This window comes from Carassius carassius, chromosome 1, assembly GCF_963082965.1.
Source record: "Carassius carassius chromosome 1, fCarCar2.1, whole genome shotgun sequence".
NCBI lineage: Eukaryota > Metazoa > Chordata > Actinopteri > Cypriniformes > Cyprinidae > Carassius > Carassius carassius.
In genome coordinates this window covers 36,222,103-36,239,287 of record NC_081755.1, presented here as the reverse complement: position 1 = coordinate 36,239,287, position 17,185 = coordinate 36,222,103, and the positions used below count along the sequence as shown (strand labels likewise).

General features: G+C 35.9%; 1 protein-coding gene across 12 annotated transcripts in view; it reads left to right on the top strand.

Moving 5' to 3' along the window:
• The window catches only part of srcin1a (SRC kinase signaling inhibitor 1a), a 113,801-nt gene that overhangs the window by 9,924 nt on the left and 86,692 nt on the right, over window positions 1-17,185 (top strand). The window contains exon 1 of one of the 12 annotated variants that reach the window (XM_059557609.1): window positions 15,203-15,337. The exons of the other annotated variants lie outside the window; for them this stretch is intronic. The gene's annotated coding sequence lies outside the window, so the exon portion shown is untranslated. Of the gene's footprint in view, window positions 1-15,202; window positions 15,338-17,185 lie in introns of those variants that run through there. 12 annotated transcript variants of the gene reach the window in all.

Below are 17,185 nucleotides of genomic sequence, written 5' to 3'. Positions count from 1 at the left end.
CTGCATATTTAAATACACACACACACACACACACACACACACACACACACACACACACACACACACACACACACACACACACACACACACACACACACACACACACACACACATTCACACAGCTGCATCTAATCTGTACTTTTTTAAATAGTAGCCTTCAGCACAACGTTAGGGATTCATGGGTATTCCTGGCACAAATATGTCATATGTATGTATGTGTGCACCAGTCTGTTGTGTCACTCTAAAACCGTAAAAGTGTGTGTTTGCACTGAAATGGTAATCGGCCGGTCTCCCTCTGACACTCATCTCCCTCCCTCTGTTCTTCAGCCATCACTGCTGGAAAGAGAGAGAGAGAGAGAGAGCACACGGCAGCGCGACCAGAATACAAAGCAGGCCAGGATGATGTGGAAGGTGTGTGGGGGCGGAGGGGGTTATGGGTAGGGCTGAGGTGATGCACTCATAACACCTTGCTAACAATCCCCCAACATTCTTTCATGAGAAAATCACTGTGTTTTTCTTTTCTATCCCAACAATATACAACATAGGTACTGCATTGCACCTTCAGATGTTATGTTTTGGTTACACTTGATTTCGATAGTCCACTGTTGACATTCTTCTATCTATAAAAAAACTGCATGTCAACTAATGTTCATTAATTTGCAACTACAAATCAGCTAACTCTCATTAGACTAGAGTAGTAGTCATCTGGGTTAGAGTTAGTAGAATAAGTTGACATACTTGCAAAGTTAGTTATAGCCAGTAAAATGTCTACTTTAATAATCTAATGACTGCTAAGTTGGCATGGAGTTGTAATTTTAGTTATGGGGTCATTCCACATCAACTCAACCAAAGATTCCTGCCGTCAAAGTTTGATTTTTAACTTGTTGTGTTAAAGGCTTGCAGGTTTCGAGAAACAAATAGTGTTTTCCCCATTTTTTAAATGTCACCATTGACATATAATGCAACAAATTGCTAAAATCAACAGCTCTTACTTATCTCTGTGTAAAAATAACATGATGCTGCCATCATTCTGAAGTCATTTTTCCCACTTGTAATTTGGCTCCAAAAATGGCATTTTGACCCCCATCTATAAAATAGTGGATAAATATACGTCCATAACATTTAATGCATTTTGCTTTCTTCACTATTTATGTTAGTCTTTCTTAATAACTAAATAAAAAACTAGAGCCAGGGAAGTTTCTGAAATTAGTTTGATGTAACATGGAATGAGCTTATAGATATAGTTTATAATGTCTAAAGTGGACTATCAAAATAAAGTGTTAACTATCCTTAATATATTTTTGTGTTTATACTTTATGGCCATTTGCATGATTGTTTCAACTTCATCTCTGCCACCCACTCTGTCTGCTCATGGTCATATTATGCAGTGTTGGGAAGTAACCAGTTATGTGTAACATATTACATAATTTAATTACAAAATAAATGTAACAGTAATCTGTAATTAAATTGCAGCTACTTAAGAAAATGTATAGAGAATGGGTTACATCTGAATAAGTATTAATATTTACTATTTCTTGTTATGAATTTAAATCTGTATTTACTATTGATTGCAAAGTAAAAAGAGGTGCTAAAGTCTGATTTTGTGGTGGCTGTGGTTTAAAATGAAATGAGTCTAATCTTAATCCAAGCGATGAAGGATTTTGAAAGTCTGACAGTATTCAGTGTGGGGTACCACTACAAGGTTAACCCTATCATGTATAAATGCTTCAAAATGATTAACAGTTGAAAACATTGGTTAGAAATTTTGAAAAGTAATCAAAAAGTAATCACATGTAATCAGTTACATTACTTTAATAAAGTAATTGTAATAGTTACACTACTCATTACATTTAAATAGGGTAACTTGTAACCTATTACATTTCCAGAGTAACCTTCCCAACACTGTTCATATGTCATCGTGGCATGCTCAGTTATTTAGTGAAGCGTGTGTGTCTGAGTCACTGTTTGTTAGTGAGGTCATTTTGTTGTCTGTAATTACCAAGTCTTGTAGCTCAGTAATGAGAACACCAAGGTTTTGTTTACAAGCAAAGCTATCGGGGTGCAGTGCAGTGGATGCACATTTGTAGTGGCTTAATGTTACATGTAAATTTGGAGCAAGTGGTAGTGAACTGATGTTTGGCTTTAGTGTTCAATGCATTATGGTAATGTCCCGTTAAATTGCTTATGCTCTCTATGGATTTGTGACGTGAGGATAGTGAAAGGAGGAAACAGAAAAGGAAAGGCTTTCAGCCTGGAACTCTGATGAGGAGTGAAATAATGGAAAGGGAATGAGAGAGAGAGTTGCTTTCATGCCCGTGAGTGAGTTAAACTGCCTGTTGTTTGACCTTCATCAAGATCAAAATCATAACACGGACTGATGCCAGAACACACACACATACACAGAAATCAATTACATTAAGCTACATCAGAGAGATTCTGAATGTGGTTATTGCATTGTCCATCCATTTTCTTCTCTGATTTCATCGTATTTCCTTCTCTGTGGTGTGTGTTTGTGTATATGCAGGAGTAAGGCCCAATTAATACTAGACTAGTTTTCCTAGCAGAAGTCAGGTAAAATAATTTTTCGGCAATATACTTTGTGTGTATTTTAGACCCGTTCGCATCAAACACTTCTGTGTTTTTCTCGGACAACCTTGGGAGAAAAAATTACAGAGCAAATTACCGGCCATTTTCAGGGTGACTAAAGTGTTCACTGAGAATTTTTATTCTGTTCAGATAGGGTTGTCTGTGATTGCAATACTCTTCTACTTTTTTTGAATACTAGCTAATAATGTAGTTATATAAAGCTTGTTTTATAGCCTGGTGCATCTCCATTATGGATTCAGTGGACTGTGGAATAATAGTATCTCATCTGATGTAAAGGGAATAAGAAGTGTTATAATCAAGACCAGATTGTTTGCTTTTTTTTTAAAGGGTCATCGGATGCGAAATGCACTTTTACATGTTGTTTGAACAAAAATGTGTGTTGGCAGTATATGTGCACATCCACCCTATAATGATAAAAATCCACCCAGTTTTTTTTTTTAATCTCCTAAAATCGTTACCCCTTTCTGAAATCAAGCCATTCTCAGATTCCTGCCAGTGTGACGTCACACAGACCCAGGCCCCACCTACGATAGTTTGATTGACAGTAGCGTTTTACCTTAGACCTGCCCTGAGTGAGCTGTCATCAGTCCGCCATTGTTTCACCTCCGGAGCAGATGTAGACAAGAGTGTCTCCTAAACGATTGAGGTGTTCTGTTGTTGGATGTAATAATGAACATAGCAGTCATCATTTACTTCCGGCATCTGAGCCACTGAAGACGCAGTGGTTTATGTTTGTTTTTGAAGGGAATGTGCCCCCGATCTACCTAAATGTGTATATGTTCATGCGAATCATTCATGAACCAGCTTCACCTACAGAAGAAATAAGTTTAAGTTTTTTTAATTAATCTTTGCAAATCACCTTTCCTAATAACGTGCTAGTTAGCAAGTTCCGAGACGAATGCAGGAAAAGTTTACAGTCTCTCAGAGAATGGCTCGCCACCCCATGGAAGAGAGGGGCAGGATCAGCAGAGCTCATTAGCATTTAAAGCGGCATGCAACAAAACAGCTTGCTCTGAAAAGAGCTGTTTTTGCCAAGGTAAAAAAGGGTGTTGTTTTACATTACCATTGAGAAATATTAATCAAAGTATGTTACAGACTTTTCATCAAGACCCTAAAGAATCATATCAACTTGTGGAAAATGGGCATCCAATGACCCCTCTAAGTCAGAGTATGAAGTATGAAGGTGCGTCTAGTGGACTGTAAGTGTGTTGTAGGGTTGGGCCGATGTCACCATCCATCATAGATATCACAATGTTTTGCTGGCATCGTGATGACCCTGCCCCCCCCCCCCCCCCCCGCCCCTTTTTGTATGCACGATCGCTTTTTAGTTTTTCTATCACTTTCAAGATTCGCAATCGCATGTACTCTGTTTATACTATAGAGCAGCAGTATACTTACCACAAATTGTACAAGCTAATATGTTTGTCAGTGGTACTGAGGATCTGCAAATTATTCACCATCATTCTCAGTATTCTCTCCTTACACAGTGTCCTCACCGGATGCAAAAACTGTCGTGTGGCGCAGCACCACCTCAACTAAAGACCGTCTTCACTGGATGCGACAAAGGGACCGTTAAAAATCATTTGAATTGTGTGTGAGCACATCATAAATAGAACGCGGCAGCAGTTTACTTTCAGGGATTTGTGGTGTCATGCCGCGCCGCATCCAGTGTAGACAGCTTCACTGATTATACTGAGTTCTGTTGTCTGATCTATATATAATGAATCTCTATTATAGATCAGTGGTTCGATAGTATTTTGTCGCGCTAGACAAGGTGTTAGGAATCATTACTTGTTTTTTAGACAGGCCACACACCCCCGCTCGCCCCCGCCCACTCCCGCCAATGTCATCATCCATTGCAATGTTTCACTGTAGACATCGTCCGATGCCAAATTTTAAGACATCACCCAACCCAAAGTATGTTGTGGACCTCAGAGGATATTCTGCCATATTATGTGAAATTCTGAAGGAAACAAACATGTTCAGTTCAAATTTTGAAGGGCATTGACATAGGGAATAAGGGAACATTGATACATCACTTCACAGAAAGTCGATAGGGAATTTAACCACCAGTCATTATGCATCAATCCAGTACTAAACAAGTTTGAATAAAATAAATGCATTGAAAAAGAGTTTAGACCTCAGCATTTTTTTAGTTTATTTAGTCCAAGATGTGGTTTGTATGCAGTTGTTTTGCTAGTATAAAGTGCACAAGATGTGACAGTTACATGCAGCTATCATGATTACAGTTAAATAAGATAAAATACACAGTTGATAGAACCAAATTATGTTTATTTTCATATTAAACATCAACAACAGGCATTTATAACTCAGTTTAATGCTTTCAAAGGACAATTTATAAATAAATCAGTCAGTGATAATGTAATATTTATATAAATGCACATGGATGTGTTATATACACGTACGGTATTTACAAAAGTATATTATGTCATTATACATTAAACTCCTATAATATGCATGAAACAAGTGTCATCTATGTTTGATAACATTGCAGGATGTTATGAATAAATGCTTTATATTCATTGAACACTTAAGTAGCAGTATCCGATTTGATTCAAATGAATTCCTTTCCTTCTTTATATGCATGTTGCTCCAACTACACATCACAAGTCTTACTTCAGAGGGCTTTGTGATACACACATCCTGATCACATGACCTTGTGTGACACTCATCCTGACAACAAACACGTCAGAGATCCTAATCGGGTCTGAAACACTGCATAAAATCACAGACGGCCTTTATTAATAATTATAACTCAGATGTTATTTAGAAAACAAATCACACTTGTTCGTGCACTTACAGATGTGTGACCATAAATAAAATAAATAAAATAGCCTCATTCGACCAGGCAGATGCCGTTGTCATGGAGACATTTGAAAGAAACCTCCTTCACTTTTATTCCTGCTCTCATGTGTTCATCTATTCATCTTCCATCACAACATCTTTTGCAAGGCGGAAGATGTTTTAGAAAGCACCCGTGGTAGATAGCAGATGACACAAACCATCTGTTGCCCCCTGCTGTGTGGACTGGATGTGATGTCATCACGGTTGGACAGGTATCAAAGTGGTGTCTTTCTCCTGGCTGGCATCTGCCTGGGCAAGATGCACTGGATGTGTTTCAGTGAACTTTCTGGAACAAAGAGTTGCCTTCCTCTTTTTTTCTTTTTTTTGGCCATCCTGGAATGCCATCAATAACTGTTCACAACTCTTGACACTTAGAGATCCACTTAGATGACAAAAATGGTGGCATTTCCTTCACTCTCTCTCTCTCTCTTTCTCTCTGTCACTCACTCACACACACAAACTCTTAGGCTCTAAATCTCTCTTGTGCACTCAGTTGCATTTCTCTCTAACATTCTTTGTTCCTGTCACATCTCAGGTATGGAATATTCAAATATTCATGAACTTCTGGAATTATTGATGCAGAGCGTGAGTGTTTCCCGTGGGAGGGCTTCTGTGTTTTATGGGTTTCATTTAAACAGCCTTTTTCCGGTTGGTATGAAATGCAAGAGAGTGTGAAAGTACGTGTATCAGACTGAGTATGTGTGTGTTTGTCCACTGAGAAACAAGGTCTTGCGAGACAGTTTATGAGATTCCATATGCAGTCATTTCAGCGGAATTAAACCACGAACAAGCAACTGAAGGAAAATACATGTCCACCATTGCTCAGGGTTTTTGAACCAATGAAAGTGAAGAGTAGAAGAGACAGAATGGAAGGTTCTTTACACAGGAACTGATTAAGAGCTTTTAGCTTAACAGAGTGAATTTACATAAACATTAAGAAATTGGATTTTACACAACCCAAAACTGAAAAACTAAAATTCATAAATCGCCTAAAGACTGCATAAACACTGATGTCACTGTGATTAACCTAAATATATGTTTAAGTTCCCTCCATAATGACAATAGCTCCTGATTATTTCATGCATTCATGACCACAGTGACTAACTGCACTGAACCTAAACACAGTCTGTTAACTTATACATCACTGCACTGAACCTAAACATATTATGAGCACTAATGTAAACGTCACTGCACTGAACCAAAACGTTGTCTGAATGCTAACGTAAACGTCACTGTACTGAACCTAAACATCATCTGAATGCTAACATAAATGTTACTGCACTGAACCTAAACATTGTCTGAACATTAATATAAACAGTTCGGCACTGAATCTAAACAGTCTGAATGCTAATATAAATGTCATTGCTCTTAACTTAAACACTGTTTGAACACTAACCTAAACACCACTTGTGCTGAACCTTAATGTCATTGTGCTGTACTTAAACACTATCTGAGCGCTATCCTAACATCACTGCAGTAAGCTCAAACTTAAATACCTAAACTTTTAATAACATTCAGCACATTTCACTCTCAAATAACTTTGCTCGTAGCATTGGTAACCACTCGCATCTATCTAATTTTGAAAGCAACATTGTAGTAATACCAAACAATTGCATCATGCTGTTTGAGTTTAGTGCCCTGTGAATAATGTAAAATCTAATTCTCAATGAGAATGAATTCCTCGAAACAAACAAGCACACCAGTACCACTATACCTATTTGTGTCTGAAATTTCCTCATCCTTCCCCTTTTGTCCTGCATGATCTGACTTTTACATGCACTGCGTATGAAGCAGTACTGATTTAGCTCTCTTTCTCTCCTCTTCTCCTTCCTTCCTGCTCCTCTTTCTGTTTGACACATGATTTGCTGTGATATTGCTATGTCTCTTTCCTCTCTCCCTCTGGATTATTCCTTCCATCTTTTGTTCAGTGTGCATAAAGGCTATTGACAGCCAGTGTCCGCCCACTCTTCAACATGAAGCCCTGAGCCACAGATCCCGCTGTTCTCTATTTGGCTGTGAGCTGTGCTCCGTCAACTCGACCTTCGGCATGCACAGTGCTCTAGTGAACGAGGAATGCCATTTCTAGACTGTGAATGTGTTTTCTAAAGTTGTCATTGGTTTACATGTTTTACACCTGTGAAACTGCTGGGAGTGTTTAAAGTGTGTAATTTTTGGTCCACCAAACGGATGAGCAAAAATAGTGCAATGTTTTCTTTACTTGTCAGTGCTTTTTAGTGAGTTGTCTGTGTATTTTTAGCTTGAATATAAGAAAGCATTTTGGGTATGAACAATATATCTGTGCCATATCAATAAATCTTATATTATAGTATTATATATAATATATATAATATATTATATATAATTTATAACTTAGTATAAGTGCAATAACTTTCCGTGCCTAATGTTTCATGGTCCAATCAAAAATCCCAGTGGATGAAATTAAGTCCTTGTGAACATTATTTATATAATATAAAATTATATAAGTCACATTACTGATATGCTGCAAATGTCATTACATTGCCATAGAATTTTACGCATGCACATAAATGCATGCACATAAATGCATAGAAATGATAAATGGACAAATTCTGATACAACGTTTCAAGGCACTGACGACCGCAGCCATATGCACGTTTTCTATTAGCTATAATCAGTGTGTTATTCCTCTTTTCTCTGCACACACACACTCAGCACACCACAGTCTCATAATCACTTTAATTGGAGGCAGCAGAAAGGAGGTAATTTGGCAGAGAGCGGAAGAGGAGAGAAAATAGATAAAAAGAGCAGGATTGAAGAGCTGTGTTTACTGAGCGACTGATGACTAGCTTTTGGCTGCTGTTTTTTGTTGATGTGTTTTCAGTGTTGCCTTTGGGGTTGAATAGAGGTTAATTCCGTCATTTAAAAGCAAGGATCAACCTTTAGCACACACACATGTGCCGTAAACTGCCATTTTACTGCAGGATCGTTGACATGCAAAGAATCTTTTTTTTTTTCTTGCATGTACTGTTCTTAAATTCGGAATTTCTTACAATTATTGGATTTAAATATGAATACAAATACAGCATTTAAAATATGATGCATTTAGCATCACTTTGTTCATTCCTTTCCTCCCCCTCTAAAAAAATGAAGGGGTTTAACCTGAGTGCTTCTGTGCCCTCTGGTGCATGTTTCTATTCAGAATAGCAATGTTGTACAGTGCAGATCACAGTTAGTATGTGTGTGTGTATGTGAGTAACGTTATTTATAGTATTTCCTCTTTCCTATTACATGTGGTCACATATGTATGCACACACACATGGGGGGGGGGGGGGGGGGTGCATTAAATGTGCATTTGAACAGTAGTGGGCTGAAGCATCACATCCTACACTTTTTTGGGCTGATAGTCATGCTGCAGGAACACTACCTGCTGTTTGGGCTGGATGGGGAGGGCTTTTACTCACCGGACTGCCTCCATGCAGAACATTTTGACCAAAGTGTTACTGGATCGGGTCCAAGAGATTTGAGAAGTGGATGGAAGTTTAGCTTCTTGGTTTGCGCTGGAATACGAAATACTGTTTTAATTCATAGAGCAACTTTAATGCAGACAGCAGCTGTCTTCTCTCTGTCTGCTGTGCAGATTAGATTGTGTTGTGTTTGGATTGCGAGACAAAGAATTGAAAAGCTTTTGTCTTTTTCTTAATTGTTTGCACACATCATTAGCAGGCCTGAGATAAATGTTGTGCTCTATGGCATTTTCCTTGTGTGTGTGTGTGTGTGGCATAGCTTGTATATTCGATGCAATACAAAACCTTTTTAAGGGAGTGTTAAGATAAGAATAGAAAGCTCTCTGAGCTGAAATTTTAGAAGGAGATTATGACTGTAATTGTGGGATACATTCACCAGTGAAAAAATACAACATTCATAATTTATTAAAACCATGAAATTAAATGACATTTTATTCAATTTTATTTTACATATAAAATAATGTTATTTATATATCATAATGCACATACATGAATTTCAGAATATGCCAGTATTTAGCTTGTTCTTTATTTGCCTTTATGACAACAGCACTCAAGCTCCTTGAAATCCAAAAGTTTATGATTTTTTTTTTCTCCAGCATGGTTTGAGATGATCCAAAGAGCATCTTGAGCTTCAGTGGAAGGAAAGAACATCTCACCATCTGTAAAAATAGTCAAGTGATCATTGTAACTAATTTACTTTTTTTTTTATCAGTGAAGGAATAGTGGAGAATTACTTAGGAATAGTTCAGAATCTGAAATATATCTCACTCATTTAAAAAAAGTTCTGTTTCTTTTTTATCTTTTTTTAAACTTGGTTTGAAAAGAAAAACTATTTTCAGATTTTCATTGGTGTCAGTCTCTCCACTGTGTATGTGCCATTGTTTTAAAAGAAACCAATTTGATGAAACTACAATAGTATAAATCCATAACTTCTCTATAAAACAATAGCGTCAACTCAACCTTAAATAGTGCAAATTGTTATTTATTGAATCTAACGTGCTTTATTTTAAGAATGGCTAGTTAAGAGGAAATGAAATGTGTGCAGCAGTGAGGAATGATGGAATGAATGTGACCGTGAGGAGAGATGGAGTAGGTTTCTCACTACAGGCGCTCCGGCTGATGTCTTTTGATGCCGGCGCTTTCCTCTTTCATACATGCTCTGTGGCCTTTGACAGCACAGGCCAATTAGTGCAGTACATCAGAAGAGCATGCCAGAGCCAAACTATCATGTGATACCATGAAGCAATCCACTATTCGTATCGAGTTTGGAGAGCCACAGCTTTTGCATATGTAAAAGTGGTTACTGTAGGCCTGTTTAAAATAAGATTTATATTAAATAGCAAAGAGTCATGTTCTGTAAGCTTTAAAATGCATGCACCCTGTAAACTCATGTTTTTCTGAACTGTATGGTGAACTTTTCTCATTGTGCCAGGTGTTACGGAGCAGGCAATTTACTCGACAGCCGCTGCGGCATATTGTAAATGCATTCATTACGCATTAAAAATAACCAAGCGTTGTCGGAGGCCATGATTTGAAGTTGTTAAATCTAACTTTTTCATCTGAATGATGTTATATTCCTCTCTTGTGCTCTGCAGTCTATCCAGATTGTGAGGAATGAGTCACACGCAGCAAACAGTGACAGCAAACAGACTGGTCATGACTTTCAGAGAGCATTAGTGAGCGCAGGAAGGCTTAGCTAATGTTCCTCCTCCTAAATTCTCTTCCCTGGGACTTTTGTGTTTTGTATGAATGGAGGGAAGCTAATAAGGATTGCCGTGAGCTAATCAGGTGTGGATTTGATGTTATTTTAAAAGATTTTCACATTTTTTAAAACTAAGTCATTCAGTAATGTGGCACAATGTGCTAAAATTGTACAATGCAGATTTCTGAGAAAAATAAACAATCACACAAATATAAATTAAACAAATTATATATATAAATAAATATAGCTATACTAATATATATTATAAATAAAATATAAATGAATGAATGAATATATATATATATATATATATATATATATATATATATATATATATAAATGTATGTACATATACTGTATATGTATATGATTTTTTTTACACACATTCATTATATACAATATTTTTCTATATATTTACAATACATTTCAAAAGTTGGGGGTCAGTAAGATTTTTATAGAAAAAAGAAAATTTATATTTTTTTTAGATTTTTATCTTCACGGGTGCATTAAATTCAAAAGTGTCAGTAAATACGTTTATGATGTTACAAAACATTTATAGAAATAATAAAATATATTTTTTTCATTAAGGGTGCATTCAATTCAAATGTTTCATGCATTCGTGATGTCACAAAATATTTCTGTTTTAAAATAAATGCTTTTCTTTTGAATATATATTCTATTCACCAAAAAATCCTGAAAAAAATAACTTTTCATAAAAATATTAAGCAAATCGACATAGAATGATTTCTGAAGGATCACGTGTCATTGAAGACTGGAGTAATGATGCGGAAAATAAAAATAAAAATTATATTTTAAAATATATTCAAGTGAAAATTATTAATTCAGATCCATAACATCACTATTTTTACAGTAAGAAAAAAAAATTCTAACAAAACATTTCATTCCAACTTCAAACTTTTGAATGGTATATAATATGATGTTTTATTATTATATAACATAATAAAAATTATTTAATAGTGATGTGGTAGTTTTTTCAAACTTTTCTTTAAACAGTGTACACTGGTATCTCCATCATTATTTATGCATTCATTTTATTATGTATAAAATTTATTATTTTAAGGTTGTGTTTTAATCTATTTCACCATCTGAATCCAATACAGAAGTTGCTGTGGTTAGTTGCTTTAGTCAGTCAGTCTGACAGTCTCTTGTATTGTGGGCGGTTTTTGGCCCGAAGAATTTGGACCAGATCTTCTGCATTTAGTGAAAAATTTGGCGAGGGGAGACTGTGCAGCTCATAAGACTTTATTTGCACACTCGGCCTGATATATCCTTCTCTAACTCACTCCTTACATGATTATTGTCTGTATATTGTGTTAAGATAATCTATTGCTACAGTTGCTGATTTTTTATCTTAAAAATATCACACAACAAACCTGATCTATAACATCAGACTAAAGTTATTAATTGTTTATGACAGATCAAAGGTTTCAAGGTCGAGAAAGATTCATCAACTTTCTACGAACCCTTTTCAGCATAATGAGTCATCAAAGTATGCCACAGCGCTAAACTATCCCACATCTATCTATAGCCGTGCGTGTGCTGTTCTGTGTGAACGACAGCTGGGGAAAATTAACAAGCACTCTAAAATCAAAAGACCCCATCCATCTTTTCTCCTCAGTCGCATTTTTTCTTTTCCTCTTTTCCGCTCCTCTGCCATTCTCAGGCTGAGTGACAGATTGAAAAGATGCAGAGATTACTTATTCTTTGTCCCCAAAGTGAACAAAAAACAAAGCGAAGGAGGAGAGGGAAAATGAAAGCAGCGATATTTGGTTTAGGGGAGGAGGGAGGAGAAGGCAGAAGTATGTGTGATAGAGATAAGCACAGTAGAGACAGAGAGGGTGATGGGGTCTTTCTCAATATAAAGATACCACCTACTAAAAAGAGAGGGAGGGGGGAGAAACAGGGAGTGGAAGAAGAAAGAAAGAATCGATCAAATACATGTGTTCCAGTTTATTTTAACAAATCCCAACCTTAAAATCACTTCCACTGCTGTGATCAAACACTGATTTTTTAAAATGTATTTTATTTTACAGTGGACATGAAAACATCTTTTGATATTGAATTGACCCAGAAATGTATTTGAGTCATATAGACACAGACTGAGTGCAATCCATTTTTAATCACTTGTAGGGTGCATATCTGACTTAAGTGTTCACTTATTATTTTTGCCCTCTCAGGTCTCCAAAAGAGTCATAATGTAGTTTAACATACCCACTGTCCAACTTCTCTCTCAATTAGGTAGACTGTGTTTGCTACTATACCTAAAAAAGGGATAGTTCACCCAAAATTGGAAGTTCTGTCACCATTTACTGACCCTCATGTCATTCCCAACCTGTATGAATTAGAATTTAGAGCACAAAAGAAGAACACAAAATATTTTGAAGAATGTTGGTGACAGGACAACATTGGACCCCACTGACTTTCATTATATGGATAATTTTTTTCTTTCTGAAATTTCAGGTTGGGAACATCATAAGGGTGAGTAAATGATGCCAGAATTAAATTTTTTGGGCGACCTATCCATTTAAATCTATATGTAAATGGCCTCTGTTGTGATTGGCTAACATGCATTAGTTCCTCCATTGCATTGTGAAAGTTGTCAAAATAAATAAATAAATAAATGAAATCCATGCTGATACGTACTGCCCAACTTTTTAGTCAAATTGAGATTCACTTGATGGTTTCAAGATGGTTGCGTGACACTTTTTTGCAGTTACATTTTCATAAATGGTAGGGATGAGGCTTTGGGTTGTTTTGTGTACTAGTACTTCAGGATGTTTTAATTTAAAAGAGCAAGGAAAATCCTGATTTACATGATATGCCTCCCTTTGAAAAGTGATTTAAATCGCTTGAGGAAGGAGAACAAAAGATGCTGTGAGTTGAAGGGCAAGTGAAGGATGGCTCTTGAGAAAGATTGCGCTTTCCTGTCTCACTGAGAGTGCAATCATTCGATCTTTACAAAATAAATACTGTGACTCTCCCATCTGAACCTCCATTATTTTTTTAATTCATTCCCCTCTCTATCAGATTCACATTTTCACTTGATCCCTGTGCATGGCCCATGACAGAATGCTTGGCACTGTGATATTTGCATTGTGTATTCAAAACGCCTCAAACATTTCACCACCTCTACATGGAGCTGCTCTTTGTTTGTGCAGAACTTAAGTGTTGTTGAAAGAGCTGCTATTTGCGTTGAGAGGTGCACTAGTGCTGTCCATGGTGCTGATAAACTGGGCCAACCTGGAGCTGTCTTTGGTGCTGAAAATAATGCTGACTCCTCTGTTAACATAAATGCTTGTGTTTACTGCATATTATGCATTGTTGTTGTCTAAAAGGGTACAGATCGTGTTGGTTGCAGTAATGCTGTTCTGGGAGCATGTGATTAATGTAAGTCTTACAGTATTTTGGTGTTGATGAGCTGCATTGCTTCTTATTTAACATTGTGCAGTCATGCGCAGCATATCACGCTGCTGCCTCATTCCCTTCATCTCTTAGACATTTACATTTTTACATCAGTTGAAGCTTAAGTGTGTTGGAAGTGATCAGTCTTGTCTCTGCTGACTGAGCCTTCCCAATAAATGACTGTTGAGGAAAATGTCCATTTTAAAGTGTTGCCAAAAGCATTCAGAATAAGTCATCATTCTGAATCATGTGTGTGCAAATTTATTGTTGATGCTTAAATGCCCAGTATTTTTTAAAATCAGTATGTATATAAATGTTAAATTAATTGTGTATGTATGTGTGTGTATATATATGTGTATAGTATACTTAATAAACTTAATAAAGTTTTGTTTTTTGGGGTAAGAGTAGGGTTAGTCTGTATTTATTATAAGTAGCTATAAGAAATAAGTGTGTGTGTGTGTGTGTGTGTGTGTGTGCGCACATGTATGTATCATGTGTGCTTTCCACAGTGAGGCGCTGTGTGTTTCAGCAGAGCTCCTCCTGCTCCTCCTCCTTTCTACACACTCTTTCTCACTCTGTCCCTCTCTCCTCTTTCTCTCTTCTCCCTCTTTCCTTTATCTGATGAGGATCTCTCATCCCTTCCGCTTCATGATCAACCGGGCTAATCAAATCATCATGGACATGCTACCTTCCCCTCTTCCTCCTCTCTTTCTCCACTCTTCATACTCTCTCTCTTTCACTGCATCCAGCTTCTTCCTTTCTCCCTCTCTTGTTCTGAATCTGGGTCATCCACTAGCATGAAGGACAGTCTCCCATTATCACCCTCTCCACTTCTCCCCTAAAGCAAGTGAAGGAAATAAGAGAGGGAAAGCAGGTGATAGAGGGGCTATGGGATGAGAGAAAGTCACAGAGAGTGCCCTGTTTGTCTGAATGCATGCTCTGATTGGCTGCTCGTCCCGCTGGTGTCACATTCTGCCCTCTTCACATGTTCACGCATCGGCAGCATCCTCACACGAGTCCAACACTTTAATGCATGCTCACACACACACACACACACACACACACACACACACACACACACACACACACACACACACACACACACACACACACACACACAGAGACTCATGAGTGCTGCCGGACACCGCTGGAATAATAGCTTCTTTACATTGGATTCCTTCAGCCTGTCCTCTTCTAAAGCTAACGGACTAACCATCGTCCTTGTCGGTTCAGACGAGTAAGTGACAGCGCAGTCTTCTTCAAAGATGCCTGTTTCTTACATGCTCTTCTGTATGTGTGTGTGCTTAGAGATGCATTCTGTTACGTCAAGCTGATAAGCGTGTGGTCAAGCTCTTAGGTATGCTTTTGCATATAAGCTTGTAGTTATGCTTTTTTAACATCATCTTATCTTTCCATCAGTCATTTATCCGACAGTGTCACTCATCCTCAATCCTTTTATTGTTTTCTGTTTCTCAATTTGGCTAGCATCTATACCACATATCTCAATTAATCTTTTATTGTTATCTTTTTATTATTTTTTTTGCACTCCCTCTCATTTTTTATTTGTCTCTATTAATAATACTAATAATAATGATGATGATGATGATTACAGAGATTTAAAAATAAAGAAATGCTAATTATTAGTTATATTTATTTCCCTGCAATTAAATTGCAATTTGCATTAATATATTAATGATTTATGATACACATTTATATGATAGTTTTTACTATTTTAATTATAATTTTTGTATTTCACTGTATTCATATATTTATGATATATACACTATACACACACACACACACACACACTTTATACAGTAATTCTTATTATTACTTTAGTGACACTTTATTTTAATATGTTATTCTTACAATTATACAAATCAGTAATATTATTTAACAAATAATAGTAACATTTATAGAGTTAGGGTTTTATTACGGATTAGTTGTTTGAAAATATGCACCAAAAGTTTTGTTTATACATTTTTATACAAATAATAAATAATATTTGATTATATATATATATATATATATATATATATATATATATATATATATATATATATATGGTAATAATAGTTAATTAATAATAAATATTTAAATGATATAGATATATGATCATTTTAAATATCTGATTAATAAATCATTTTATCATTGTTAAATAACAAAATATTTTAAATAGAATAATAATATAACAATGAATATATATATATATATATATATATATATATTTATTTATTTATATATATATATATATATATATATATATATATATATATTTATTTATTTATTTATTTATTTATATGTATATATATATTGTGCTGTGGCAGGCTATGATTTATGTGTTTCACTTTTTAATAATTTACTCTTATTACTGTAATTTAAAGCATTACTAATTTATTTATTACTAATTACTGTCATTTATTTATGACCAGTTTACTGTTATTACTGTAGTAAGATCACCTAGTGGCTTAGTGGTTAGAGAGTTTGACTCCTAACCCTAGGGTTGTGGGTTCGAGTCTTGGGCCGGCAATACCACGACTGAGGTGCCCTTGAGCAAGGCACTGAACCCCCAACTGCTCCCAGCAGCATAAATGTCTGTTCACTGCTCTGTGTGTGAACTGTGTGTCACAGTGTGTGTGTGTGTTCACTGCTGTGTGTGTGTGTGCACTTTGGATGGGTTAAATTGAGAGCTTGGCTGTATGTCATGTCACTTTGACTTTCATAAAGCGTATGATAGTACTATTTTTTCTTTCATTAGAGAATTTTTATTTTACTGTATAAACATAATAATAATAATAATAATAATAATAAACATAATATATATATATATATATATATATATATATATACTGTATTATAATTTAATAATAATATATTTTATGTATTATATTATTATTATTATTATTCAATATAATAACTGCCTGAACTATCCTGCATTATCTGTTTTGTTGCTAAGAAACCAAAGTAACTTTTAAATGAACACAGTATCTTTGGCGATGTGCAAGACATGTTATATTTAAGACATAATTGCTAATTATTTTGTTGCAGTATAATGTTTTGCTGGTGTTGGTATGAGTTCGTCCGG